Consider the following 21,007-nt stretch of genomic DNA (forward strand, 5'->3'; position numbering starts at 1 on the left):
CCGAAAAGATAGCGTCGGCGCCAGGCGCACCTCATCAGAGAGACTGTTCCACAGTTCGGGGGCCACTACTGAAAAGGCCCTGGTTCTAGTCATCACCCTCCGAGCCTCTCGATGGGATGGTACTCGGAGGAGGGCCTTAGATGTTGAGCGTAGTGTATGGGTAGGTTCATATTGGGAGAGGCGTTCCACCAGGTATTGCGGTCCCATGCCATGTAGGGCTTTATAGGTCAAAACCAGCACTTTGAATCTAGCCCGGAAACAAATAGGAAGCCAGTGCAGACGGGCCAGAACAGGTGTTATATGAGCGGACCTTCTGGTCCGCGTCAACAATCTGGCCGCTGCATTCTGGACTAGCTGTAGTTTCCGAACAGTCTTCGAGGGCAGCCCCACATAGAGCGCGTTGCAGTAGTCCAATCTAGAAGTTACCAGAGCATGAACAACTGAAGCGAGGTCGTCACTGTCCAGATAGGGATGTAGCTGGGCTACCAATCGAAGATGGTAAAAAGCATTCCGTGCCACCGAGGCCACCTGGGCCTCAAGAGACAGGGAAGGATCGAAAAGAACTCCCAAGCTACGAACCTGTTCCTTCAAGGGGAGTGTAACCCCATCAAGAACAGGATGAACATCCACCATCTGAGCAGAGAAGGCACTCACCAACAGCGTCTCAGTCTTGTCTGGATTGAGCTTCAGTCTGTTAGCTCCCATCCAGTCCATTATCGCGGCCAGGCAACGGTTGAGCACGTTAACAGCCTCATCTGAGGAGGATGAAAAGGAGAAATAGAGCTGCGTGTCATCAGCGTACTGATGACAACGCAGCCCAAAACTCCTGATGACCGCACCCAGCGGCTTCATGTAGATGTTGAAAAGCATGGGGGACAGTACCGATCCCTGCGGGACTCCACAATGGAGAGTCCAGGGTATCGAGCAATGTTCCCCAAGCACTACCTTCTGGTGGCGACCCACCAAGTAGGAGTGGAGCCACTGCCAAGCAGTACCCCCAACTCCCAACTCCGTGAGTCTTCCCAGAAGGATACCATGGTCGATGGTATCAAAAGCAGCTAAGAGATCAAGGAGAATCAACAGAGTCACACTCCCCCTGTCCCTCTCCCGACAAAGGTCATCGTACAGGGCGACCAAGGCTGTTTCGGTGCCAAAACCGGGCCTAAAACTGGATTGAAATGGATCAAGATAATCAGTGTCATCCAAGAGCCCCTGGAGCTGGCCGGCAACCACCCGTTCCAGTACTTTGCCCAAGAACGGAACATTCGCCACAGGTCTATAGTTGTTCAGGTTATCTGGGTCCAAAGAGGATTTCTTCAGGAGTGGTCTCACTACCGCCTCTTTTAGGCAGTCAGGGACCACTCCCTCTCTCAAAGAGGCGTTTATTATCTCCTTGGCCCAGCCGGCGGTTCCGGTCCTGCCAGCTTTCACCAGCCAAGAGGGGCAAGGGTCCAGAACAGATGTGGTCGCCTGCACCAGTCCAAGGATCTTGTCAACATCCTCAAGCTGTACAGACTGAAACTCATCCAATAAATAAGGACAAGACCGCGTTCTGGATGCTTCGTTGGAACTCACTGTCATAACATTGGAGTCTAAGTCCCGGCGAATGCATGCGATCTTATCCTGGAAGTGCCTCGCGAACTCATCACAGCGGGCTACAGATGAATCCATAATATCCCGAGGGCCAGAATGTAAAAGCCCTCGTACAATTTTAAAAAGCTCCGCCGGGCGGGAGAGAGATGCCTTAATTGTGGCAGCAAAATATCTCTTTTTTGCTGCCCTCACCACTACTATATACCGCTTAGAAGAAGCACTTACCAAAGCATAATTGCATTCGTCAGGAGTTCGCCTCCATCTGCACTCAAGCCTCCTCCTCTCTTGCTTCATCACTCTCAGCTCCACGGTATACCATGGAGCTATATGAGCTCTACATAGGAGGGGGCGCATGGGAGCGATCGTGTCAACCGCCCGGGTCAGCTCTGTATTCCACAATCCAACCAGGGCTTCGACAGGAGCGCCAGTCTTCTCAGAGCCCTTTGGAAACCCTCAGGATCCATTAGTCTCCGGGGGCGGACCAATTTAATAGGTCCCCCACCCTTGCAGAGGGAAAGGGTCGCTGTGAGCCTAAACTTCAGCAAGCGGTGATCTGTCCATGACAATGGGGTAGATGACAAATCCCCAACCACCAGATCACCATCTCCATGCCCAGTGGCAAAGATCAAATCAAGAGTATGTCCTGACACATGCGTTGGGCCGGTAACAACCTGAGACAGCCCCATGGTTGACATGGAGGCCATGAAGTCCTGAGCCGCCCCAGATAAAGCAGTCTCGGCATGGACATTGAAGTCCCCGAGTACCAAAAGTCTAGGGGACTGCAACAGTACCTCCGACACTACCTCTGTCAGCTCAGTTAGGGAATTTGTTGGGCAGCAGGGCGGGCGGTACACCAACAAAATTCCCAGTCTGTCTCTCTGGCCCAACACAAGGTGGAGACACTCTAAACCAGTCGTCACCTGGACAGGGTGCTTGGTGAGTGAGAAAGAACTCCTATAGACCACAGCAACCCCACCTCCCCGTCCTTCGGTTCTACCATGATGCTGAACCGCATACCCAGGTGGGCAGAGCTGGGAAAGAGCAACGCCTCCCTGATCGCCCACCCAGGTCTCAGTTATACACGCCAGGTCGGCAGCCTCGTCCACAATTAAATCATGGACAAGGGAGATCTTATGGTGAACCGACCTGGCGTTTAACAACAGCACATGGAGATCCGAAGGCTGACTGATAGAACAACCATCAGTCCTGGGGATGTGAGGAGAACCGGAACAAGTCACAGACACTACTTGTCTGGGACGAGTTCCTCTTATCTGGCACGTTCTCCTCACAACGCCATACCTCCCATTACCCGTCACTACGCTAATTGGGGCCCCCGAAAGTCTCCCCGGTCGATGTATAATACTCTCTCCCAGGCACATATTAAAACAAATAAAACTCACATATACACACACACCAAGTCACAGACACTCACACAATGCACATTCACACCAATACACACTAAATTCACACACACACGACATACACACACACAATCCTCACTCATACAACACAACAACATTAAAATAATAAAGTGCCAGTAGTGATGGCAATTTCCAGTCACTGGCCATGCTGGCCGGGGCTGATGAGAGATGCAGTCTACAGCACTGTTTTCAACCTTGGGTCCCCAGACGTTGTTGGACTACAGCTCCCACTATCCTTGGCCATTGGCTCAGCTGGCTGAGGTTGATGGGAGTTGTAGTCTGACAACATCTGGGGACCCAAGATTGAAGAACACTGGTCTACAGCATATGGAGGCCACCATGCTGGATACCCCTGCTCTGGGCCATTGGGATCTGACTTTAACTCCAAGTGGGTGTTGGCTTGTGTGCGTTGTTGTGTGAAACAGCATACATTACGTTGGAGTTAAGTTGAGCAAGAAACTTCTTCAGAGCATGTTAAGAGTCTATTGAAAGACATTAAGGCCAGAGGCTTAAGAGTAAATACTTCAAGACTTCAGCCGCTGCTGCTCCCGCTTGTTTTCCTGTCTGCTTTCGACAGCCTGCTCCGGTTCGGCACATTTCTCCTCCTTGCTTCTGACAGCCTCCACCGGCAGGGCTCTCTGCGCCTCCTGCCTCCGCTGCCATTCCTGGGACAAATCCTGCAACGCGTCCCAGAGCTGTTTAGCCGACGGCTCATCTCTCACACACATCAGTTGAGAATCCGATAGAGCCAAGATTATAAATGCCTGCGCCCTCTGGTCTCGACGCTTCCAGGCCGCGGTCGGTACCGCCGGGGGTTTTTCCTTAATCACGTCCCATAAATCTTCTGTTATCAGCAAAGCCCGCATCCTCGGCTTCCAGCTGCCATAATTCTTGTCATTAAGTCATTCCATCGGCAAGCCTCCCCCAGACAGGTTTACAGCCATGTTGCTCACCTCTGTCTGGTACAATCAATCAAGCTGCCCTCTCTGGAACTCCGTCTGCCATTCAGACCAGCAACTTACTCCCGTGTAATGCGCTGTGGAGCGTAACCATCCTCTGCTACCACTGTTGGCTTGTGTGCATTGTTGTGTGAAACAGCATACATTACGTTGGAGTTAAGTTGAGCAAGAAACTTCTTCAGAGCATGTTAAGAGTCTTTATTGAAAGACATTAAGGCCAGAGGCTTAAGAGTAAATACATGTAGAGATTCTTCAGTCACCCCCCCTTCTGGTACATCTCTCTCCATAGCTAAACACAAAAGACAGCCTCTCAGCTCAGAGGCATAATTCAGAAGAGAAGAACACATAGACTCTGTTAGAACTTTCCCAGTCGCTATCAAATGGCTACCATAGCAACGACCCTGGCAGTCCGTTCCCAGACAGGGCATAGACATAACTCCCCCTTAACCACAGTTACATCTTCAAACTTGCAGGCTTCATGGAAAACAACTAGAGACAGTAATGCCTACTGGTCACCAGCCCAACAGTGGGCTAGGACAGAAGGTAGTGCATAGTCCAGGGCTGGAGAACCTGTGGCCCTCCAGATGTTGTTGGAGTCCAGCTGCCATCATCCCCGGCCACCATGGCCAGTGGTCAGGGAGGATCGGAGTTGTAGTCCAGTAACTGTGGGATGGCCACAGGTTCCCAGTCCCTGGCCTTTTCCAAAAGAGGGATCAGGTTCCAAGGCAGTGATTGGGGAAAATAGAAGTTTAGACAGCGTCTTCACACATAAGCTAAGCAGCTCAGGCAGGGTTTATAGCTTTATAGGGTCTGGTGGATAGGGACTGGCGCTTCTCATCAGCTGACAATGCACATGCAGGCTGGTATTGCAGCCCAGAGGGCATCCTTGAATCACAAAGCTCAGTCTGAGACGCTTGCAGTGGGAACAAAGTCTTTGTGTTACTCAAGCGTGATCACTGGGAGCCCTAGTTCAAGAGCCCCCTCCCCTGACTCCAAGAATAAAACAGTATTGGGGCTCAATGTTGCCAGTTGGCCATCCGTGTTCCAAATAGTGGCAATGAAGTAGCTAGGTGAGCTCTTGGCAACCTTGACAGAGCCTCCTCTGATGCTCTTAGACTATAGGGGAACTTGGTTTTAAGGCAGGAACAAGCAGAAGATAGATCAGGATCTACTGGTAGATCTCTGGCAAAGGTTTCTGACTCCCAATTGTGTAACAATAGCAGCAACTAAAAATATCCCCCCTTAAAAAAAAATGAGGTTGCTAAAGAATAATCTTGGGGTAGAGGACCAGAAGTGGATTTTTGTATGAAACGGCTTGGGACCTTGGTTCTGGTACCGATCACAAATCCCTGAGCTGAACATGTGCTCCCGGGCGCCCCGTTCCTTAATTCTTGGCATACTTCTGCCCAGCTGAGCCACCATTTTCCACTTGGCTCTGGTTGGTGGGTTCTAGGGGGGGAAAAGTAGACCCCACAATGTAAAGTCAAACCACCCCTTGTCCAAGGCATCCATGTTCCTGCATAGGCTGTCAACAGAGGTGACACTGATAGACAACAATAGTATTTTAGGAAATTGTGAATATGATGGCAAATTGCCCATCTGTTGCAATGTTTCTGATACATGTTGAATGTAAGAATTGCCTTGCCAGATCAGACTGAAAGCCAAATGCTCCAGTGTTCTCCTTTTTCATTGGAAGCCATCCAGATATCTCTGGAAGCAACCAGGGGACTGTATCACTGAACACCAAAGTCAGGATCATTCAGACCTTGGTGTTTCCCATATCTGTGTATGGATTTATGTAACCTTAAAGTTGACAACAAGGACATTGAACTTGACAAGAATTATCAATACCTTGGCACATTCATTAACCAAAATAGAGACAATAGTCGGGAAATTGGAAGAAGGCTAGGACTGGGGAGGGCAGCTATGAGAGGACTAGAAAAGGTCCTCAAATGCAAAGATGGATCACTGAACACTAAAGTCAGGATCATTCAGACCTTGGTATTCCTGATCTCTATGTATGGATGTGAAAGTTGGACTGTGAAAAAAGCGGATAAGAGAAAAATCAACTCATTTGAAATGTGGTGTTGGAGGAGAGCTATGTGCATACCATGGACTGCGAAAAAGACAAATAATTGGGTGTTAAAACAAATTAAACCAGAACTATCACTAGAAGCTAAAATGATGAAACTGAGGTTATCATACTTTGGACACATCATGAGAAGACATGATTCACTAGAAAAGCCAATAATGCTGGGAAAAACAGAAGGGAGTAGAAAAAGAGGAAGGCCAAACAAGAGATGGATTGATTCCATAAAGGAAGCCACAGACCTGAACCTACAAGATCTGAACAGGGTGGTTCATGACAGATGCTCTTGGAGGTCACTGATTCATAGGGTTGCCATACGTCGAAATTGACTTTAAGGCACATGACAACAACCACCACCACAACCCAGGGGAACGAACCACCAGGGAAGGCCCCTTGCATCTGGTACTTGGAGATTGCCTCTGAACATGACAGATGCTAGAGCCTCCTCCTGCAGAGTCAGAGAGAAGAGCTTTTCAGCACTCCTTGAGGAGCTGAGGGCTGAGACAAATGCTTTGTTCATTCAATGGGTGGGCCAGCTGGCTCTGAAAAGGTCTTTCATTGATTGTGTAGGATGGGGGGAAAGAACCAAAAAGCAAGACTAGGATAATGGCAAGGAGGAACTTGGGGCGTGAAGCAAAATAAAGCCTTTATTTCCCATATAAAATGTGTTGATTAAGACAGTGTAAAATGGATCTGAGCTGATGAACCCAGAGGGCAATAGTGTTCCTTATTCTGGACTGGGATAGTGTAGGGATGCTTCTGAAAGGGCCAGAATTACTTGCTTTTGTTTCTGAACGGAACTGATGTTCCATTTTTTTAAAAGAAAAAAACTCTCTGAATATATACTCTGAAGTTTGTTCAAAGCACTGTGTAACACAGTTTTGCTGCAAGTTTTGGGTTTTGCAATTCATCTGTACGTGTGTCTTTTTTGAGGGCAAAGCTGAATACGTTTGAAAGTGTGAGTTATATTTTGGTAAAAGGACTATTACAGAGCTGTCCAAATTCATGAAGTGCTGAAATTCCCCCTAAAAATAATGAGGTATCGATGGATAAGATGGCTTCTTTGCTAATGGAACTGAGGACAGCCTATTTATGCTTACCCTACTCATTTGTGCATTTCCTTCCTGCAAGAATTACTTTTTTTCTTCCTTTTCAATTGCTGCATTCTCTGCAATGAGTATTTCTGTTTCAAGATCTTTGGCATTGCTTCACATGCTTATGAGTACTTTTTGAATGACTTTGTGTGTTTGTTTTCAACATATCCTGTTAGTCTAACCAGAAGTCTGTTTCCTCCCCCCCGCCTTAAATCTAATTGTTGTCATACAAAAGGAATATGCATGAGAATTGGGTGACATACAAAATAGGCATACAATACCTAGACATTAACAATCTAAAAACAATGAAGATAAAATCTAGCCAACCCCAAAAGCCTGCCTGAAGAGCCAGGTCTTCAAGGCCTGGCGGAAATTCATCATGGAAGGGGCATGGCGGAGATCATTTGGGAGGGAGTTCCACAGGATGGGGGCGACAACTGAAAAAGCCCTCTCTCTAGTCCTCACCCATTTGGCTGTTTTGACTGATGGGATGGAGAGAAGGTCTTTTGATCTTGTTGGGCGGCGTAGCTGATGATGCTGGAGGTGCTCCTTTAGATAGACTGGGCCGAAACCGTATAGGGATTTAAAGGTCAAAACCAACACCTTGAATTGGGTCCGGTAAGCAATTTAATGGGGATTTGACACCTGTACTCAAACCTTGGATGTTTAATCAAAAACTCCAGTTTCTGAGAGGTTGGTCACCTTTTGATGCCAAGAATGGTTTCCGTAACACTTAAACTGTTGCATCTCAGCTTTGACTATAAATATATTGCATGCCAGCTTCATTCCTTAAGGTAGCCTCCCCTAACTTAGTGCGCATCAGATGTTTTGGATTACAACTCCCATCAGCCACTTGGGGAAGGCTGTCTTCAGGATTAGAAACATTTGTTTATTTTTAACAGGAGATTCTTTAAGAGAAGCATACTGAATTCTGTGACACTTTCAACTTTGCATGCCCTGGACTGTCAAATGAAGCCACCCTTTCTCCTTTGCTACCCCTTACAGTATGTCTTTACCTGCCTTCCAGAACACCTTGTAACATCCTCTTCCTTGTTTTCTTCAACCCTTCCTCAAAATGCAATTTTCCTTTGTAATTTCCCCTTATATATCCAGTCGATCCCTGGGCTCTGCAGGTGAGGGCCTCCTGCAGATACCATCTTATCAGGAGGTTCGTTCTGCACCACATAGGAAATGGACCTTTAGTGCTAAGGCACCGACACTTTGGAATTCCCTCCCCTTAAAATTAGACAGGCGCCATCTCTGTTGTCTTTTTGGTGCCTAATGAAGACCTTCCTCTTTCAACAAGCCTTTAGAGACCTTATCCCATTCTGCATCTGTGTTGGAATTGCTTTTTAAGATTTTTTTAAAGCTTTTTAAATAATTTTTTTAAAAAGATGTTTTGTTTTAATGTTTATGATATATTTTGTTTTAATGTATTTTAGTGTCTATTTTTATGATGTTTTATAGTGTTTTGTTTGCTGCCTGGGCTCCTGCTGGGAGGAAGGCGGGATATCAATTTAATAAATAATAATACAATTATAATCTCCTCATATCCTACTGGGAGTGGAGATTGGTGGCAGTGAATCTGCTCTGGGTTTTAGTGTGAACTTTTAAGGAGCTGTCTAAGGTGCTTCCAGCACCATGGCCAGCTCCTTGAAAGTTAACACTAAAACCTGGAGCACACCACTGACATCAGGGCTATAAGTCTGCCACCCTCCTGATGCCAGCACAGCTGTTGCTTATGTACAGGTACATCTGCCACCAATCCAGAGCTCCCACTGGTGAACCTGTGTGGCCCTGATCTTTTTGCCACTCCACTCCGGTGAGGAGCAATGACACTTTTGCTGTGAAAGTGCCACCTTGCACCACTACTGCCACTAACTCTAAATACTTGTAACTGAAATAAACACAAATCCTTTCCCTGCCTCTGTTTCCCAAACCTTCCTCAGTTTGGATTGTGTTGAATTACAGATTGCAAGCCCTTTGGGCAGAGGTCTGTCCCACTATATTTCGTAAAGCACCAGGCAAGCTGATGGCGCTGCATAAATTAAAATTAGCCTTTGCTAAATACCACTGAATCAAACCAAGATGAAGGCTATCCTGTTGAATGCCAAGACCAGGGCAAGTTGGCTATTGGATGCCATCAGTTGTTAAATTGTATTGCAAACTAAATATCTTATATGGACATAAAATATACCTCCAACTCAATTAAATAATTTTGTGATACATAAGTGATATTGATTTTATTTATTTATTACATTTATACCCCCCTCTCTTTTCATGATAGAAACTCAAGGCATCTTACATATGGTTCCCAGGCGGTCTCCCATCCAGGTACTGACCAGACTTGACCCTGCAGGGTGCTGGCCTCATGTGCCTTCAGACCATAACCTGGGACCTTTTAGTTGATCTCATTAATACCATTCATTAGTGTGTGTGCGTGTGAGGGGGAACCTCCAGCTAGGGGGCTAAATGCTGCCTTCCCAGCCTGTCTGTCCAGGCCTTGGCATTTTTACCAGGCTACACCCTCCACCTTCCATCCTCTGTGGCCTCCTAAAATGTTTTGCCTGGTTGGAATTGAGCTGCATTAATGCTTCTTGCTTGCCTGGGAGGAGGGGGGGGAGGGGGGTGTGCATCCGTGTGGGGAATCCTCTGGCTTTTGCATGGCTGGAATGTCGCCCACTATATTGGACTACTCACATCTGTTTGCCCCCTTTTTTGGATCCCACCACAATGTGTGCCACATGAAATAATGTAGTCCATCAGCTGCAAAAGGTTTTCCACTGCTGTATGTATTGCCTTTTAAAATTTGCAGATAGATAACAAACAAGAGCTCTGAAGCCAGCAAGATCCTCTCACTGTTTTTAGACTAGGCATCATTTCCTGTGGAAGAGGATACTTATTAGCTGCTTTTCTTTATAGCATTTGTATTTTTAAAAGGCTGAATTCTTTATTGGAAAAAATTCTGCTGCCCAATTTAATTGAATAAAGCCTTTTTTAAAAAAAAAAAGCTAATTATTAACTAATTATACTAATTATACTAATAATAAACATCACAGCTCTGCAAATATCCTAGGATATCAAAAATTCATCAAATATTTGAGCATTCAAAGAACATTCAGCATCAGGATTCAATTCGTTTCAGCTTTGATCATTACCCACCCCTAGTACAACCCTGTTTCAAAGGCCTGAATTTCTTTTCAGAGTTATCAGAAATCAGGAATGATTGTCCTACATTGTGGCAGCCCAACGTCAACACCGTTACTTACTTGGGAGATTGTCATCATGTATATGGATTTTATTTTTATTTTTAAAAAGGCATTTCACATTGTGTCTTGTGAAATCTTTCTTAGGAGTGGGGCGGGGGGGATCAATTTAAGATTGGCTCGGATGAGAAGGATGTCTGTGTGGATTGAAGGCTCAGCTAAATGTCGGTAAGCAAACTGCTAATGCATAATGGCGAGAGCTCAGACTGTGAAGAAAAAGGATACAAGGGAGAGGATAAATGGATGGACAAGAACCAGGTCAAGATATTTGACTCTGCCACTGACGTTTTTTGTAACCTATGGCAGATCTCTTAGCTTAGCAACATGCCCATTTCCCGAATCAAGAAGGCTGGAGATCAGATTACAGCAGCTGCTTCAGCAATGAAACGACTCAGGCTGGGAACTTATGTAGAAGCTGGAGATGCCACTCTTCCTGACTCTTAGTCAGGCCCCAATCCACACAGCTGTCCTCCTCCTCCTCCAAAGTAACCTCACAAGCAGCTAGCTGGGCACTGACTACCAGCAATAATGATATACCAGCAATGCTATGTAATGATAAGCAAGTTTGCCTAGATGCTTGCCACATTTACCCTGCCATGGCTGGAATTGATCTGAATGACCCTAGTCTTTCCGTAAACAGCCTGAACCCAACTCCTCTGCCCATGAATGTCATTCCCACACCGAACCCCCTGGACTGCCTAGGGGAGCAAGTGGTCAAAGATCCAAGGGTCACCCAGGCTGGTGGTCAGGTTCTGGAGCAGGCTGACAAGGAGCCAAGATGAGAGCAATCTGTTGCCTCTTGGGAACAAGTTGCGTGGACTGAGCATCCAACCTGGAATAATAGCAATGATAGAATTAGCCAGCTAGTTCCCTAGGTCACCTGATCTAGCTGGGCAGAAGGGAAGCAATGCAATTTCTGGCCACTACGCTATATCTGCAGTACATCAGCAGTCAAACTCACAACTCTCTTTGTCTGAGTGTTGCCTCCTGAAGGGAGTGAGGCACCTGGGTTTTGGCACAAGAGTCCCTGGTTTGACACCTTCCCATGCCTTACCCTCCTGATCACAAGTTAGGAAGCCCTGTGTGGACAACCTGTGGCCAAGGGTCACTAGGCCACTAAGTCTTCCTCTGCACCACCAGACTATCTGTCTGCTTATTCTGAAAGTGCATGCTCTCCCTGGGGCCTGAGCCCTTGATAGTGTGGTTCAGGTTCCCAGAAATAATGTTCAAGATCACTTCTAACTTATTTATTTATTATTGGAAATATTTCTATCCTGCCCTTCTACTCTAAAATGGGCCACTCAGGGTGGCTCACAATAAAATCATACACAATAAAATTATAAAAACATTAAAACAGATAAAAATAAATAAAACATAAATAAGAAATCTAAGAGAGAGAGATGAAAAGGGGACTAAAGAGATCAGTTTCAGGCTCAGCCTTTAGTTCTTCCCAGAGGCTCTCTAGAACAGGTTGGTTTTCAAAAGTCTCCATCAGGGAGGGAGCAGAGCAGGCTTCTTGGGGGAGGGTATTCCAAAGCTTGGGGGCCACGACTAAAAAGGCCCTCTCCCATGTCCCTGCCAGTCTGACATCTTTCATTCCAGGTATGCAGAGGAAACCAGAGGCAACTGATCTTAAATCACGGGCATGTACATATGATCATAAGCGGTCCCTCAGGTACATTGGTCCAAGGCCATTCAGGGCTTTAAAGGTCAAAACCAACACTTGGGCCTGGAAATAAATTGGGAGCCAGTGGATATGATCCCTGTGCATTGATCCAGTTAACATTCACACAATTACCACTGTTTGAACTGGCTACACCAGGGGTGGGAACCTCCCCACTCCCACCCCAGGTCCAAATGCACAGGCTGCAAAATCCAGGGAGACCAACTGTAAGTGAAGCCAGAGCAAATGGCAAGCAGAGCCAATCCTCTTCTCTGCTGAGTTCTGCAAGGACAGCACAAAGTAAGAAAGGCCAGCAGGAGTTGCTGAGGCAGGCAGCTGGTAGAGCGCTGCCCCATTTGCCCAAATGCACCAGCTTTCTCTGTTATGGATAGGGTCAGGGGCTTTATTCCCCTCACAGAGCTCCAGTTCCCAAAAATTCGCTGGGAAAAGGGGCTGACTGTTAAACCACTCTAGCCATTGCAGCTCTGTGAGGAGAATAGGCATCTCCTAACAGCTCTCAGTACCCTTCACAAACTACACTTTCCAGGATTCTTTGGGGGAATCCGTGACTTTTTAAAGCGGAATAAATGCCTGGTGTGGATGTGGCCTGTGTGGCAGAAGAGCCTGGTAGGCTTCCCCAGGTGGATTGTGCTTCAGCCTTCAGTGCTCAGATGTCCTGACCTCCTCACTTTGAGAGAGAGGATGAGGAAAAGATTAAGAGTTCCTTAAAAAGCTGCATCACCTTTTCCAGGGAGGGGGTGCACAATAAAATCATCATTGCTCAAGGCTGTGCAAAGATACCTAGAGCCAATAAAGGAAATTGTACAAGGGAGAAGATTCCTGCCATAACCAGAGCTTGGAAAAGTTACTTTTTTTGAACTACAACTCCCATCAGCCCAATCCAGTGGCCATGCTGGCTGGGGCTGATGGGAGTTGTAGTTTAAAAAAAGTAACTTTTCCAAGCTCTGGCCATAACATGGGGAGGCGTTAGGCGCATTTCTCCCTCCCTTACACATATCTAATCTTCAAGATGTTTATTTCATTTCCTGCCTGGCCCTCCAAGATTGGATTTTTTTTTTTAATTCCCTCTTGGTTAGAACAATGTTTTTTCATTATAAATATCTGCAATTGTCAAATCGCAGCATTTGCTGGCTGACGCTCTGCAGCAGCCAAGCATGCTCAGACATGTGACCTTCAAAGTTGTATCGATCACATGGAAAATCCAGCATTACACGTCCTGGTCTACATGCTTTGGCACCACCTTTTGGTGTTGTTACCAAATACTGACATTCCGTTACCCCACTTAGAGTGTCGGAGGCAAGATCCCAAGAAGGTGCCCTACCCAACTGGACTTTAGATCTGAGAGATGTATGCTTGACATCAGGATCTGCCAATGCCAGGTAGCGGTGGAGACTTCTGGTCTCGATGCCAGTGGGTCAGTGAATCTGCTCCGGGTTTTAATCTGAACTTTTAAGGGGCTGTCACCTTGGAGCGGATTCACTGCCCCACTGACATTGGAGACCCCTTTTCCTCAACATGTCATCTGAGGCATTGTAGCTCAGCTCTCCATCCCATTTTGTCGACACGGCACTATTACAGGAAGCACCATAGCTCAGCAGCACAGCGTCTGCCTTGCATGCAGAAGAGCGCCATTTCTATCCACAGCGTCTCCAGGCAGGGCGAGGAGAGAACCCTGCTTGAAATCCCAGAAAGCTGCTGCCAGTCAGTGTAGACATTACTGAGCTAGATAGACAAATGGTCTGACGAAAGACAGCTTCCCATGTTCACGTGGATTTAGCCACTTGGACCACCAGAGCATTCATGAGGAGATGGGCTGTAGCTTAATGGCAGAGTATTATGCTTTGAATGCAGAAGCTCAGTCCCTGGCATCTCCAGGTAGGGTTGGGAGAGAGAAACCTGACACCCTGGAGCCAGTCAGTGTAGGCAATACTGAAATAGATGGACCAATGGATAGATGGACCAATACTGAGATAGATGGACCAGGATAAGACTGGGTTGATTCATTATAAGGCAGCTGGTATAGCACAGTGGGGAGGAGAGCCTGGCTGGGAGTCCAGAGTCTGTGAGTTCAAATCCCCGCTCATGTCTCCTGGGTGTCAAGGGCCAGCTAAAGATCACCCCCACAGGGAGTGGCTCAGGGGTTATGTGCCCTGCCATCTGTGCAGCTGTGGGCAAGCTGCATAGTCCCAAGGAGCCCAGTTGCCCCCCAGCAGGCAGTTGCGGACAAGGAAGGGGCTGGCTTGTGCAGCTGTGGCAAGCTGAACAGGCCCTAGCCAGCTGGGGAGGACTAGCCTCAGAGGGAGGCAATGGTAAACCCCCTCTAAATACTGCTTACCATGAACACCCTATTCATAGGGTCACCATAAGTCGAGATTGACTTGAAGGCAGTCCATTTCCATTTTTCCTACATTCCTAGTGCGAGGATCTGCTGGGGATTGATAGAACAGCTTCTGCTGTGACTTTCCCTTTAAGGTGGCCCCAATCCACCCATCCAGGAGCCAAGAGAGCTGCTACTCAGCCAGTAGGGGCAGAAGATGGGTGGAGCAATGAGAAGTTGCTCCCACCAGGACCTAATTAAGGGCTCAGGAACTTATATAGCCAAGAGGAAGCAGTGAGGCTGAGAAGTGGCTTCCTGGGGAGAGGAGAAAGAGGAGTAGGGGCCACCCTGTCTTGGCTCTACTACAATCACTTCTCTTATTTGAAAGGAGGCAGAGGGAGCCCTGGAAAAAAAGTTCTCCTTGGTTTCCTAACCTTATGCGACTTAGATTTGGGAGGGCCTGGTCTTTGGGGGTGGCCTCAGGGTATTTTGAAAAGGACCAGCAGGAGATCCTCTGGACCTTCCACTCCCCAAACACTGAAGCAGTGGACAAGCAGATCTTAGGATGCACCATCTGGGAAAGCACCAAGTGTCCTCCTGGATTTGCTGTGGAACCTCAATAAACTGTGAGTAGCTGCACTTTGCTTGCCTGGTTTGTATTTGGAGGCTTGATTTGAACATACCCCCCCCCATGGGATCATAGACTCTGAAGTGTTTAAGGTGACCATGTCCCAGGAAGGCCTCACACCTAGGATAAAAAATGATTAGACCAAGGAAACTCAGACTGCTTCTTTTGCTAAGTGGGAAGTTCTAAGTCTCCTCCACCCAAGACTCTATTTGCTGCACATCACTGCTTCTCATGTGATAAGCTGGGGTCAGGCTGGTAAGCCGTTACCCAGGTGCATCCCTCCCCCCCCCCCCCCCAAAAAAAGAAATCCTCAAATCTGGAGCTGTGGCTGATGCAGAGCATATTTGTTTAAAGAAAATCTGGGTGGGTGGAATTATATGAAAGGAACAAGAGAATGAACTGGGAGGAATTCATTGTGCAGAAATTTCATGTACATTTCCACCTGTAACGGTTTTAATATTTTGCATTTCTAATAAAAAGCAGGATGTAATCAGAAGGTAATATACTAATATTTGAGAATCGGTTGCTAGAAGGCTCAGCTCCTTTCTGCTTTTAAAAAAAGAACACCTCTGAAAAGTGATTCTTTGCATTTCATTATACTATTCCTTCATCCCCCCCCCCCCGTTTCGTATTCTTAAACCCGAACTTCCAGGGCTTAAAGGCTTAGCCATTTCAAATTGTGTCAAGCTGAAATTTAGCATATAATTGCTTCTCTCTGCATTTGTTTTAATCGTCCACATTTTATGCTCAGATAGTCTGGAGCTGCAAACTTTGGCATGCTTCTCCCAGGCTTGATGTTCTGTCACAAAGAGCCTGCTAAGAGGAGGAAGTGTGCAAATCATGATAACCCTGCAGTGATGGTGATACTGTGCGTGCTGGGGCTGATGGGAGTTGTCGTCTGAAACATCTGGAGGGCACCAGGTTGGTGAAGACTGGTCTAACTGGCACTGGCAAATACTAGGGCACAGGGGCTCTGGGAATCTGCAAAGGTAGAGTTAGGGCTGCACTATCTGCTTATAGTTTGCCTCCTCTGGGCTCTGCTTGTATATTTGTAAATAAAGCAAATGTTATGGCCACCATAACTATCCAGAGTGCTCTCTTCCAAAAGAGGCCCAAGCCCTGTGGAGTAGCCCAAAGAACCTCTTCCTGTTTTGGTTGCTAGGGAATATATGACAAGAAATCTATTTTAAAGTTTCCTGAAGTACTTTATAGGTGCAAGCAGACAGGTGTACGGTGTGGTCATCACTGAGCTAGAACTGGGAATCTTTAGCTCTCTGGTAGCTCACCACAAGATATGGAACATCTTCCTGACAGTGCAATGTTCTCATTCTCTCCAGAATGGCTCCACCTGCCCACCCTGGGCTCTCATAGACAGGAAGGGCTGTAATAAATGGACTTCCTGTCATTATGGGGCTTTGTTTGCACAACCCTCTTTCTGATCCTGACATGCTTCTGTGTGTTCTTTGACCTTGCACAACCAATGGCTTCTGTTAGGGATGGACAAACCTGTCAAGTATGGGTTGGCTCGGTTTCTCAAAATGTTGCAGTACTCCTGTCCAGGGTGCCAGCCTGCCAGCCATGCCCTTTGCCAGGGTACTCCATTCCATTCCCTCTTCCTCTGGTTTCCTATTTCCCTCCCTGTCTCAGACAGTCAGCATTCCATGCCGTCCCTGAACTATTTTGGGGCTTCCCACCACCACCACTTTAGAGTTTCTTCCCTAGATTTGTTGTTGGCAAACCTTGAAGTTCCCCTGAGCATTCCAGGACCTCCCTCTAGTGCATGGCTGGTGCCATTTTGGTTACAGAAAGACAGGCGCTTGAAGAATGAGTTAGCTATTAGTATATAAGGTCTCTGGCTGTCAGTTCCTCTTCTTCACTCTGTGTTGCTCAGTTTGCTTCATTTCTTAAAAAAAATCTTGATTTTTCCATTGCTGTGTTTGGCATGATCTAGTCAAAGCGAAGCCTTTCTTCTAAGCCCTGTTGACTTCCACAGGTGGCTTGAGCACAACCCAAGGTTTTCCCCGTTGATTTCAACAGCACTTGAAAGCACGACTTCTCTGTCAGCTGCCTCGGGCGCAGATTTTATTTTCACTTTGTCAACAGCTTTGAGAGTCCTTTGGGTCTGTGAGAATGGAATGCAAATGTTGCCCCAGTCAGAGTTAGGGTTACTCAACTTTCCTGTTGTGAAAGGGTCCTGTTTTAAAGCCTTGTCTAGGTGGGTTAGAGAGAGAGTGTGTGTGTCATCTAGTTAACATGAGGTTCCGCTTCCAAGGCAGAAATAGAGGTTTGCCTTTCCAGAGTTTTCAGCAAAGGCCGTAATCCTAACAATACTGTTCAGGAAGTAAGGTCCACTGCAAGTGGCGGGGAGTCTCTTTTATATCAGGGCTGGGCAACATTTCCCCCCATCGAGGACCACATTCCCTCAGGGCTACTCTATCAGGGTCCACTATCTACACTGTCAACACCATCTCTTCCACTGGTCCCTCTGTTCTCTCCTCCCCTGCTTGCGCTGGGTAAATTACTGACCCTGTTGTCTTTTGGGGATGCCTTGTTAAAATGCCTTGTTAAGTGTGAGTGGCCAACCCTGTCGATTTTCAGCACTCTGCCCACCCCATTCCTGGTCAACAGGAATTCATATATCTTTTGAGTTTGCAGGTGGGGTTTGAAAGGCAGGTGCCAGAAGTGGGCCCTGCTAAGGTGTTGGGGCCATGACATCTGACCAAGGATGCTGAGTGCTGGCACCTTTTCCTCCTCCTCCCCTCACATACTGCATGGATTGGAGCCAGTGGAGACTGGAGCTTCGATGTCAGTGGGACAATGAAAACGTAGCCTCCGAATGTGCTCAGAGGCATCCTTTTCTAACGGAATGTCTTTTGCCTCTGGCTCAGGTCGGTAGATTTTGGGATTGTAGTCAGTAGATCCACCAATCTCAAAGTCTGCTCACCCCTGCATGTATGTAGCAACATTTTAAAAAAATCCCCAGAGAAAGAAGTTTGGTATTTGTTAGCAGGGGCAAAGTGAAGAGGAGGAAGGTTGTGCCTTCTGCTTGGATGAGTGTGATTTAAAAAGAGAGGAGGAAAATGATGTTTCCCCCAAACGCTGAACCTAGCATGGTGTAAAAAAAAAAAGCAGAGCAGGATTTGTTGGCTATTTATTTATGAAATCCCTAAATGGATGGAGACAGGCTTGCAAAAGTCACTGAAGAGCAGACCGCACTCAATAACACACCACAATATGTTAAACCAATGATAATAAGGCAAACCACAAACAAATTGGGGGGGCAGGGAGGCTCCGTGGAGGAAGTCAGCAGCTTTTGAGTCTGAGAAGAGGGGGCTTTTTAACTGAGGGTGTTTTTGAGTGGCTGTGAGAAACTTTTTCCAGTTTTTTTCAAAGGGGGCACATGTTATTTAGTTAGTTAGTTGATTCCTTACCAGCCTTCATGATGAGGTCTCAGGGCAGGTTTCAACCATTTACAAATGCAACATTGACATCAGTTAACACAAATTACAGTCAAGAGAATAGGCTGGGTCTTCAACAGGATATATCTCAGGTCACGGGAATGTCAAGGGCCAGGAAAGAGATGCGCCTTGAGTATTTGATGAAAGCTACATATTGAAGGGGCCAGCCATACACCTTTGTGGGGAGGGAGTCCAACAGCTTTGGGGCTGCTGTGGAGAATGCCCTCTCTCAAGCCACCCCAACCCAGACATTTGGTAGTTTTTGTTTATTTTTGCATTTTATTGTTATAAACACCCAAGACAGTCTGTAGGGAAGGAGCCAGCCTCTGGGGTGTAGAGCATTTGCTTTTCATGCAGAAGGTCCCATTCTCAATCCTGGCCATCTCCAGGTAGGGCTGACAGAGACTCCTTGCCCCAAACCCTGGAGAGCTGCCCCAAATGTGCCTAACTAACCAGATGCAGTTGGACAAGAGGAGCCTGAGGATGTCACATGCCCTCCTTGGACTTGGAGGAGTCCAACTCAGCAACCCTGGGGGGATCACAGTCTCCCCCACCTTGTGGGAGTCAGTGACTGCTGAAGCAGGCTTGTCCCTTTAAAATGAAGAGACCCCTCTTGCTTAAGGCAGAGCTAGCAGCTGAAAGTGACTGAGAGCTACAGCTCCTGTTTCAGGTTCCACCTGAGGATGGCTGCTGTTGAAGCAACATCTGAGCTCTGCTCTTCTGGAGGCTGCACCCTCGGTCCTGGATGGAGCTGTCCAGGGTACTTCAGCCTTGGCACTGCTGAGGCTAATGCTCCACAGACTTTTTGAGCAGAGGGAGTTCACATTTAAAGCTACCGATGTTTGAAGTCTCCACCAATGTTGACTCCAGGTTGATTTGGAGAGTGATTAGGAACGGCGCTCTTAATGGTTCCCCCTTTCGGTGCCCCTCATTTCCTTGCCACAGTTAGTGATGCCCGCTTGTTTTCCCTCTCCCTTTTTGGACAGTCTGCATGATCAACCAGCACAAGGGAAATGGAAGACACCAGTTCCATTGCCTTAGGGTTGCCACTCCTTGCATGCTCAGAGAGGGCAGGTGAACAGGCAATGACAATATGGAAGAGCAGAATCCAGAGCTCCCACGGGTGGCCCCCTGGAAGGGTGGAGAACTCAGCGGGCCAGCAATACTAACCCTGGTCTTGACCATCATTAGATGTGATTCTTAAATGGAACTATGGTATTTGCCAGGGTAAGAACAGTCGAGGGTGAGCTTTTCCCACTTGCTTTACCTTGCTCCTCCGTCTGGGATAGTAACAAGGAATGGCTGGCTTCAGGAAGTTGCCAAAGGGAAAACAACCCTTTGGATGATCCAAGGCTGAGTCTCAGAAATTCTGCTCTGCTGGACACAGCAAGAGGGAAAGCTGTAACCTGATGTTCTCCTTGAAAGCATTTTATAGAATGTGCGGTGTTAGGGTCCTAACGTTGCATTTCTGTGTTTTTGTTGGTTAGCTGGTTTGAATGTTATTTTTATAGAGAAGTGGGATGTAAATCCTTTTTTTAAATGGGCAGTCTTCCTCTTGAGGTGGAAAATCCTGCTACTCTACATTGGGAGGGATTGAATTATCTGCTTGTGGCTGATGTGGCCAAATTGTCCTCCTGTAGCAGAGGCTGACTGAGGTGAGCCCAGACCACTAATTCTTACAGAGACATGACAGGCAGCCTCTTCTGTTGGGTAGGCAATCTTGGCTTTTAGAGGATGTCTTTTTTTATGGTAGGTTTGGCATTTGATTGCAACAGTGTGCCTTGTCACGTAGTTCAGAATTCACTGAGGTGGCAATAAGTAAACAATTTTTTACTGGGGAGGGTCAGGTCAAATGTTAAAAAAACAACAACCCTGAGTGTTGAAACAACATGTGAGGGAGAGGCCCAATCAGAGTCCATACTTCCATGGCAGAGCTCTACATGCATGCAGCCCTTTCACACGGTGGCAGAACATGCAGGCAGCTGGGAGTGTGGCCACTGTGTGCATGGGAGGGGGCAAGGCTAGCCCATGTGGCCCTGTCACTCCCCCCAAATCATGTGTACTTTCAGTGCACGGAGATGAACAGTTACATCGCAAAGAAGATCCAGATCCAAAGGATTCCCCTCTCCCTGCACGCGCGCACACACAGAGTAACTTCCTGGGAAGCATTTCTCATGAGCAAACAGTTCCAAAGGATTGCATGGGAGAGTCAGTGCCAGATTTGCAGGAACATGATATGAGTAACACAATCTTCTGAGTCAAGTTACTTGCGGGGTGGAGGGGTGGGAAGAGGGAAAACAATCCTAGTCAATTTGTTTGTTCATTTGCCACTTGGGTAATAAGTTAAGGCAATGAGGATGCCTGGAGGGCACTTGACAGGAGAATGGATCTCCGGGGAAGCCAATGCAATATTGCTTTTGGTTGCAGAAGGGGGGCAAGAGAGGGAGGGAAGTGAGGAGTCTACAATTGGGTTCTAAATCAGGTAAACAAAAGGTTCT

General features: G+C 47.1%; 1 protein-coding gene across 8 annotated transcripts in view; it reads left to right on the plus strand.

Moving 5' to 3' along the window:
* Positions 1-21,007, plus strand: part of ELFN1 (extracellular leucine rich repeat and fibronectin type III domain containing 1) — a 238,077-nt gene that overhangs the window by 38,272 nt on the left and 178,798 nt on the right. For 7 of the 8 annotated variants that reach the window (XR_009759428.1, XR_009759429.1, XR_009759427.1 and 4 more), the window contains exon 1: positions 14,718-15,049. The exons of the other annotated variant lie outside the window; for it this stretch is intronic. The gene's annotated coding sequence lies outside the window, so the exon portion shown is untranslated. Of the gene's footprint in view, positions 1-14,717; positions 15,050-21,007 lie in introns of those variants that run through there. 8 annotated transcript variants of the gene reach the window in all.

This window comes from Rhineura floridana, chromosome 17 (genome assembly GCF_030035675.1).
Source record: "Rhineura floridana isolate rRhiFlo1 chromosome 17, rRhiFlo1.hap2, whole genome shotgun sequence".
NCBI classification, from domain to species: Eukaryota; Metazoa; Chordata; class Lepidosauria; order Squamata; family Rhineuridae; genus Rhineura; species Rhineura floridana.